The sequence below is a fragment of the Eulemur rufifrons genome, chromosome 7 (genome assembly GCF_041146395.1).
Source record: "Eulemur rufifrons isolate Redbay chromosome 7, OSU_ERuf_1, whole genome shotgun sequence".
NCBI classification, from domain to species: Eukaryota; Metazoa; Chordata; class Mammalia; order Primates; family Lemuridae; genus Eulemur; species Eulemur rufifrons.
In genome coordinates, this window is record NC_090989.1 from 167,540,475 (window position 1) to 167,550,259 (window position 9,785).

Genomic DNA, 9,785 nt, shown 5'->3' on the forward strand with positions numbered 1-9,785 from the left:
CCAATCAAGTAGAAATTTTATATGGATATATCCACATAGAGCAAAGTTGGCAGAGAAGTAAATTTTTATAAACTAATTTTTTTCACAGACCTTTCCATTAAATCACATAAGTACTCTCAACAGACTATATCAAAACTATCAATGAGAAAACAATGGTGAACTTAAAAGGAATTCAGAAGCATTCACAGCTGTCAGAAATTAATTTGAACCATAAAATTATATAGCTTTGGGAAATAAATAATATTTTGGGCACATGAAATAAATGAATGTTCTCTGGTCACACTCTTAAATCATCTTTTTTAGAAAACATGTCTCACACTAATGGATAAAAAGTTCACATGCAAAACAAATAAAAATACTCAAGAGAATCTTTCAACAATACTGAAATCCTTTAACTATATAACATTTTCTATGCTGCATGTACTGTGAATTCTTTCTCTACAAAGAACTTACCACTAACTAAGGATATACAAAGCAAAGCAAAGACCATACTAATAATTATTTAATCTTATTTTTCTGAATCCTTAGTTATCAGATAATAATTCAAAGTACAGTTATACATCATTTAATGATATGGATACCTCCTGAGAAATGCATCTGTAGGTGATTTTGTCCTTGTGCAAACATCACAGGGTGTACTTACACAAACCTAGATGGTACAGACTGTATTACACACCTAGGCTATATGGTACAGCCTATTGTTCCTAGGCTAGGAACCTGTACAGCATGCGACTATACTGAATACTGTAGGCAACTGTAATACAATGGTAATGGTATTTGTATATCTTAACATATCTAAACATAGAAAAGGTACAGTAAAAATATGGTATTATAATCTTACGGAACCACCATTGTATATGCAGTCTGTCATTGATTGATATCATTTAAAACACATCCCTAGCATTTTATTGTGACCTTCAAATGTTAACATTAGATTGTTGATTCAAAAAGGATAACTTTCTAATAAATTCCGTTTACAGTAGTCCACATGAAAAAAAAAATCACACTTTATGAATTTAGTAAGTCATCTATGTGAATGTAGTTCTACGAAGTATGTTTAACATATCATTTTTAAATTCTACCATAAAATATATAAAGTCAAATCTCTAAAATTAAAAAAAAGCTAGTGGGTGATGGGTCACATAATGAGCAAATCTGTCAAATATACAGCATTCAGCTACCTGCATCGTAACCTGTAATGTCTTTGTAGCTTGCTTCTATTGCCCTTTCCAAACTTCAGATCCTTCCTCTACCACTGAATGTCAGAGTAGCTACCTGGACTTTATTTATTCATTTACTTTGCAATTCTGATAAGTAGAATAGGGGTAGGCCCTGCTCTAGGTATTGAGGATACAGCAGTCAGGTAGATGGACAAGGTTCCTGCCCTCATGAAATGTACATGCCTGTGGGAGGAAAGACAAAGCAAAGACTTATGAATAAAGCTAACTATTATTGGGGAAAAAAATAACAAAGTAAGGTAAGAAGACAGAATATGATAGAGAAAGTGATTTGGGACAGGGTGGGCAGGAAAGACCACTCTCAGGGAGTGACCTGTGAAAAACACCTAAAGCTCTGTTGAAAATGTGCCAAGCAAAGGGAACCCCAAGTGAAAAGTTCTTGAAATGGGCAATGGAAAGCCACCACAAGGTTTAAGGAGGGGAGTTACATGCCCTGATTATGTTTTTTAAAAAATCACTATAATAGTAGAGAACACCTAAAAGGGAAAAAATGTAGAAGAAAGAAAACTAAAGATAAAGCTGTCACACATTTCATCAGTATTTTGATTTTTGGACCCAGGTAGGTAGCACACAATACCTATAGCAAGGTAATCCCAAAACTTATTCTTTGAGAATGAAATAAGGAAGAATCAAAATGCAAAGGACAGGATCAGGTATCCGTAGATATCACTGAAAACACTGATGGTGGATATGAAATTGAAGACTTTTAGAAAGAGTCCAAAATCTGATTTTAAGATTAAACTAAAGTGTAAGTGTAACTTCAAAGAAGTATCACTGGATTACAATCATAATTCAAAGATTTTATGTCTTCAAATTTGTAATATATATTATTTTAAAAATTAGTTTAAAAATGATGGTCCTATACATTAAAGGTTCAAACAGTCTTCTGGGATGTTTGAATTTTTTTTTTTGCTTTGTAGTTTTTTATTTGAATTAGTTGCTAATACTAAAAAATAAGATTATTTCACATGAAATTTCAGGTCTCTGTCTTAACCTGAAAAAAGAAGCTACTCTGGCACCTTTTATTCTCTCAAGGCACCAATCTTGGAGGTTAGCAGAAGTTCTATTTAGTGTTATAAAATCCTAGTAGAAACTTGTCTATAATAAATGGATAAATTCTTTTACTTCAGTTTTTGAGTAACATAGGACTGTTTTATGTTGGTTTAAAAAGAAAAGAAACAAAGCATTTACCCTTTTGCCAACTTAATACATTCAAAGGCATTTTGTCAAGAACATATTAGGAACCAATACCTGCTATTAGGAGTTTGGGGAAATAATTCTAAAGGCACAGGCACTCTATTTAACACCATCACATCTGTTGGAGACTCGACTGAACATTTATTCTACAACCAACCCCAAAGGCAAATGATGATTCCAAGACCTGAGGTGTCCCATGAGGTACTACATTCCAGTAAGCTGACCTGCACCTCCACACCTTTGTGCCCAACAGCAGCATTCCTTACAACAATTTCATAAGGCTTACTAGAGCAGGCATCAAGGCCCTTTGCCCCAGGCATAAGCTGCTGTCTATGTGATATAATCCACTATTTAGAAAGAAACACAGGGCATACATTGCTAAATATAGGAAATGAGAACCAATTCAAATAAATCCTCTCAAAAGGATTTAGTTATTTCATATAAAATCTGCAATAAAAATTTTTAAAAAGATATCACAACCTAGGCTGGCTCAGTGGCTCGCGCCTGTAATCCTAGCACTCTGGGAGGCAGAGGCAGGAGGATTGCTTAAGTTCAGGAGTTCAAGACCAGCCTGAGCAAGAGCAAGACCCCGTGTCTACCTCCAATAGAAAAAATTAGCCAGGATTGGTGGCACATGCCTGTAGTCCCGGCTACTTGACTGTAATCCCAGTGATTTAGGAGGCTGAGGTAGGAGGACCACTTGAGCCCAGGAATTTGAGGTTGCAGTGACGTATAATGATGCCATTGTACTGTAGGAGGGGTGACAGAGGGAGAGTCTTGCTCCAAAATAAATAAATATCACATCCCACAGCTGGGTGCCATGGCTCACACCTGTAATCCTAGAATTTAGGGAGGCTGAGGCAGGAGGAGCCCTAGAGGCCAGGAGTTCAAGACCAGCTTGGGCAACATAGTGAGACCTCATCTCTACAAAAAAAAAAAAATATATATATATATATATATATGTCACATCCTTTCCCTTTCTAAGCCATCTGACAGGTCAGATGAGACTCTTTAGGTCTACTTTAAGTTATTTTTATACTATTTGCTAGATACCATGCCAATGTACTATAATCATAAACAAGAGTCAGCAACACTCTACAAGTTTACAGAAATGACAGTAGATTCATGCAGCTGTGACCACAGGATGGAAACAAAGTATGATCTGACAAGCTTGTCCTTTCCCTTATAAATATCATCAGAAACATAATTTTAGTACCCCAGAAAGCAACAAGCTAACATGATGAATTAAATACATATATGTAAAAATATAGTTTTAAATGCAAAGGAAAGTAAAATGCAATCTCAAATCTACATGGATGGATACCTATGCCAGATTTGAGTGGACTTTTACGAGACATACTTCTTCATGAAAATAGGCTTTGCTTCTATTTAAACATTTCAAAACATTAACTGTTTAATAGTTTTCCCAATGGCATATGGTTTGAATTGATATTGGTAAATAATTGTACATAAAATGAAATTGCACTGAACTAAATGTTAGTAAAAGTGACAAAATAAAATACAAGCAATATAAACCATTGCATGGGTGTATGCCATATTACCAGCTGAAAAAGATCTTGCAATTACAGGCCTCCACTATTTATTTCACTTGTGTATAACTACATTTTATACATGTTTGTTTAGTAGTATCAATCCCAGACATCATTTTGAGAATATAATTAACTGGATAGTAAAACAGAATGTGTGTATATGTATGTTTTCCTATTTTTGTGTTTCTGTATTTCAAAAAAGTTAATCTTTGTTAGTTGTGTTTAACTGCCATCTAGAGTTAAAATGAATCCATTTCTTTCCCCTTCTACTACTCCTCTTCAAAATTTTAGGCCATATAAGCCAACGTGTTTAATCCCTATTTCATATCAAACAAATATCAGACAACAAAACTGCAAAAGGCTAACCTTATTTATCTAATTTTTCAATTTACTGTTAACATTTCCACCTGCTGCACATATTAGAAGTTGACTAAAGATTAAGGCTTGCATTTAAATTAATTTAAACACGATTTTTTATCATTTAAACAAGCCAAGGAACAACTTAACACACATTTGGACTTAGGGAAATAACATTAAAAAGTTCGAGTTAATTTACAGTCTATTTCAGGGCCTATAATTTGTATTTTTTTTTTCAGTCCAAGAAAAGCAGACCCAAATAAAAAGATATTCTATTTCATTTTTTATATCTGAAAAATATGATTATGACAATTAGCTAAATCCCAAGTGTATATTCAACTAATTAAACTTTGTAATATTCTTATGTTAAAAGCGGCATTCCTATCCCAATGTGAGGACAGAGTTTGTAAAAATAAACCAACAGTACAATTGCTCAGTTTTTCAATGTAAGAAAGTGAAAAGAAATAAAAAAGGGATACTTAAAATCAGATTTGAAAATGACTTGATGCCTAACAAAAGAAATCTATTTCACACAAAGTGTTCGAAAAATTAGGTAAAACATTTTCTTCATGCTGTTCTCACATAAATAAAGGGTATCAGTGTTTTTATTTTTTTTAACTGTCCCAAATGCATTAAGCCACAACAGCCTTTTCTGACAATATTTTTACACATCATTAGATCCTGAAACAAAGAAGTTGCAATCCACTAAAACTGCAACCCTTGTTCTTTCAAAGGAAATTATATGAAAGTTTTCAAGTGGATGCACATAGCAAACAATGATGATGAAAAACTGGCTGGTGCAAAGAGCTTTGAATGTTTTCAATAAACACAATTGCAGAGCTTTACAAAAAGATGGGGAATGTCGGACTACAATGCTTACCAAGAACAGTAGTCAAATATGCATTTTGAAAGGTTCTTAATTGCTTGCTCAATAGTGGACTAATGATAAAATTTTTACAGGATTATAAGAGCAAAGAGAAAAAACATCGTGAAAAAAAAGAAACAGTCAGGAAAAATGCCTACTTCAAGAAAAGGCTGGGTTTAACAGAGTGACTAGTGAAAGTATTGAGGGACATTGGAAAACCAAGGAGACAGGATTGCAAAAAAAAAAAATGCTTTTATAAATTACGCAACAGCTGGAAGGGTGTCCGTTTAAGACAAAAGGTTTGTGTGAGCTTTAAATTACTGAAATTTGGGAAGTAAAAAGTACTGATGGTCCCCAACTTACAACAGCTCCACTTATGATATCTCCACTTTACAATGTGTTTTGGGGGTATTAAATGCATTTTTTACTTATGGTATTTTTGACCTGCAATGGGCTTATTGGGAGGTAACCGCATTGTAAGCTAGGGAGCATCTGTATGCATATTTGCTGTACATACTGTTGGGTCTCAGAAAAAAACACCCCCAAAAGCAAGGCAATTTGGGGTGCTGAGCACTTTGAACTACAATAGAAAGGCCTTAGAAGTTGGGGAAAAGAATCCTTATTCAATAAATGGTGCTGGGAAAACTGGATAGCCGCATGTAGAAGATTGAAACAGGACCCACACCTTTCACCTCTCACAAAAATCAAATCACAGTGGATAACAGACTTAAACCTTAGGTGTGAAACTATTAGAATTCTAGAAGAAAATGTGGGAAAGACTCTTACAGACATTGGCCTAGGCAAAGAATTTATGAGGAAGACCCCAAAGGCAATCACAGCAACAACAAAAATAAATAAAATGGGACCTGATTAAATTAAAAAGCTTCTGCACAGCCAAAGAAACAGTCACGAGAATAAACAAACAACCTACAGAATGGGAAAAAAATCTTCGCATACTACACATCAGATAAAGGACTGATAACAAGAATCTATTTAGAACTCAGGAAAATCAGCAAGAAAAAATCAAACAACCCTATCAAAAAGTGGGCAAAGGATATGAATAGAAATTTTTCAAAAGAAGATAGAAGAATGGCCAACAAACATGAAAAAATGCTAAACATCTCTAATCTTCAGGGAAGTGCAAATCAAAACCACAATGAGATATCACTTAACTCCAGTGAGAATGGCCTTTATCAAAAAGTCCCAAAACAATACATGTTGGCATGGATGCGGAGAGACAGGAACATTCATACACGGTTGGTGGGACTGCAATCTAGTGCAACCCCTGTGGAAAGCAATATGGAGATACCTTAAACAGATACAAGTAGACCTACCATTTGATCCAGCAATCCCATTATTGGGCATCTACCCAAAAGAACAAAAGACATTCTATAAAAAAGACATCTGCAGCTGAATGTTTATAGCAGCATAATTCACAATCGCAAAGATGTGGAAACAACCCAAATGCCCGATGTGGATTTGTAAAATGTGGTATATGTATACCATGGAGTATTACTCAGCTATAAGAAATAACAGTGATATAGAATCTCTTATGTTCTCCTGGATAGAGTTGGAACCCATTCTACTAAGTGAAGTATCCCAAGAATGGAAAAATAAGCACCACATGTACTCACCAGCAAATTGGTTTCCCTGATCATCACCTAAGTGCACATTTGGGAATAACACCAATTGGGTGTCGGGCAGATGTGGGTGGGGAGGGGATGGGTATATACCTACATAATGAGTGCGATGCACACCGTCTGGGGAATGGACACGCTTGAAGCTCTGACTTGGGGGTGGGGCATAGGCAATACACATAACCTAAACTTTCATACCCCTACAATAAGCTGAAATAAAAAAAAAGATTTCCTAAGAATTATCATGTGTGCTTTCAATTTAAAAATTTTAATGCTTTCTCAAGTGAATTTTAGAACCAGTGAGGTTTATAATTTGCTCTTCCAAGGAAGGATGAGGCATATGCAAATTCTCACTAGAAATCTCTGGGATTGAGCAGAGTTTTATCAGTAAGACCTTGTTCTCTCAGCCAAGAATAGCTACAACATAGACACCAGCTGTGATGATGATTTCTCTATTGCAGTATTTTATCTGATTGGACCTAGACTGATAGTTCACTAACAAAAGCTCCTAAAGAGGTATCTGGTTATAAATTCTCTCTGGTCAAAGCATTTCAGTTATATTTTGAATTGAGAATATTTTACCATAATAAAATGGACAGTCAAGTATGAAACAAGGAAAAATTCTAATGATTTTACTTCAAAGCGAAGAAAAGCAGACATACAGGCACTTGGACCCACTTTAACAAATTTCATCCAGGATTTCCTGAAATAGGAAGAAAAACTAACTCCATTTTAGTCCCAAGTTCTTTATTTTCTTAGTACTTGTCTACTCAAAGTAAACTGAAAAAGGGTCTAAAACGATGGCCTCTATATAAACTATAACAGAATTTACTGTTAGTAACTTGGGGTCTTTAAAACAGTCGAGGATGCTGCAATTCTTTCAATTACCTCCCGTTCTTTAAAGCTTGTCCTTCCTTTTTCATCCTCAAGCCTTGTCTGTTCTCATTTCTGTTCTCTACTGGCCTGTCTCACCTCCTCCAATAATTCTTCCCCTTAGTACTGTCAAACCTTCATTTTCAAATTTTCTGTCACTAGAAATGAAATCTTCAAAATTGGGAAAAATGAGAAAACATTCTTCTCAAAGTTTCCTTTCTACTGGGCCTCACACCAGATGTACTCTCACGCACACATTACATGCAACTGCTTCCTTCACTTAGAACACTCCACACCACTCTGTCCTGCCACCTGACACACAATCACAAAATCAGACTTCCAAATCCCGCCCATTTTTCCAAGTCCACTTTACCTTCCCAAATGCTGTTTATACTATTCCAGTTCACAGTGCTCTCTCCTTCCTTCTCTAGCATCCTCATACTCTGCATGATACTTTCTAACTACACATTCTCATGACAATATACAGAACATTTAGAATATTAACATCAAACAGGCTGGAGTTCATTTACTGGCAGTGTGATCTTAAGTGAATCATTACTCTAAGCTTCGATTTTCTCCGCTATATAAATGGGGAGTTCAGCACCCTTGCTCATAGGGTTTTTATGAGGATTAGATAAGGTAATTCATACAAAGTAGCTGGTGCAGAATGAGCACTCAATAAAAGCCATTTTTATGTTGTCAGCATCATCCTCTAGCTTTTTGTGTATATCTGCAAAGCCCAGCCAGATTCTAGGCTCTTAAGGGCAGACTACATCTTACAGATGTTTTAATACATACATCTTTATAGAATTTATGACTAAATGACACGATTTCTACATAATGAAGATAAGGGGACAATTACAGAAGATTATATGAGGCTAAGGGAACAATTATAACAAGCTGGTCCACAGAACTAGCCCAAGGGTTAGGAAACATTAACTTCACTACATATTTACAGAATGTCCCATTATGGGTTGGGTGTTGTTTAGTAGGTTGTAGTAATTTGCATGGCAGGCCGTGAATACCTCACTCCAGAAGGTACCCAAATTTACCTGGTAAATACAGAAGCAGTTGCCAGAGAGTTTTCCTAATCAGCCAGGTATCTTACAGAAAGGATCAACTGTGGGCTATGTCATGAAAAGGGCAGCTGTCACAGCAGATCTTTAAGTAGAGAGCAAGCACTTTTATCAGATGCTATAAATTATCAAACTATATCTACATAACTTCTACGTGTGATACGTTTCTGGTTACTGTTCTCCTAATAACTGCAAGAGAATTTCCAAGGTATTCCTTGGTTCACAGCTAAGGCAGACAATGACCTAAAAAAGCTAGGCTCGAAGTTGAAAGTTGGATTTGTCCCAACTGTGTCACTACGCAAAATGACACAAAGCAAGAGGTCAGGAAAGTCTGTCTTAAGCAACATACAAATGCTGTAATGTGCAGTGTCTCAGTTCTCTATTTCATGCAACCCATTACCAACTTAAGAAAAATCCTTATTTGTAAATTTACATTAAAAAATAAAAAAGAATTCTTGTAACCACACAAAAGCTCTATTTCATTCGTAGAACACAGGACCATTCAAGGCTCATATTTCATCTGTACTAAGTGGTAAGGGGGTGAAACAGTGAAATCAAAGTTCCAATCACCTGAACAGAGCTCCCTGAAATTATAATGGCATTTCAATGGGGGGGGGGGGAATCATTTCATCCATTCATTCAAAAATATTTACGGGGCACCTATATGTCAAGCACTTCTAGTTGCTAAGGATACAGCTGAAAATCAAAGAGACAAAAATATCTGTTCTTAGGAACATACATCAAATTCTAATGGTAGGTACGCTGGTAAACAAATGAACAAGTGATTATGTAATATATGGAATGTTACTGTCTTACGGAGAAAAAGAGAGTAGGAGGTGGTTAGGGAGCCAGGAGGTGGGGATCTAATATGGAGGGTTCAGGGACTACTTCTGTGAGGAAGCAGCATTGAAAGATTGAGGAACTTAACCATTATGAGTAGATAGGTAAAAAACAAAAAAAGAAAGATTGGGGAACTGAGCCTATGTAAGTGT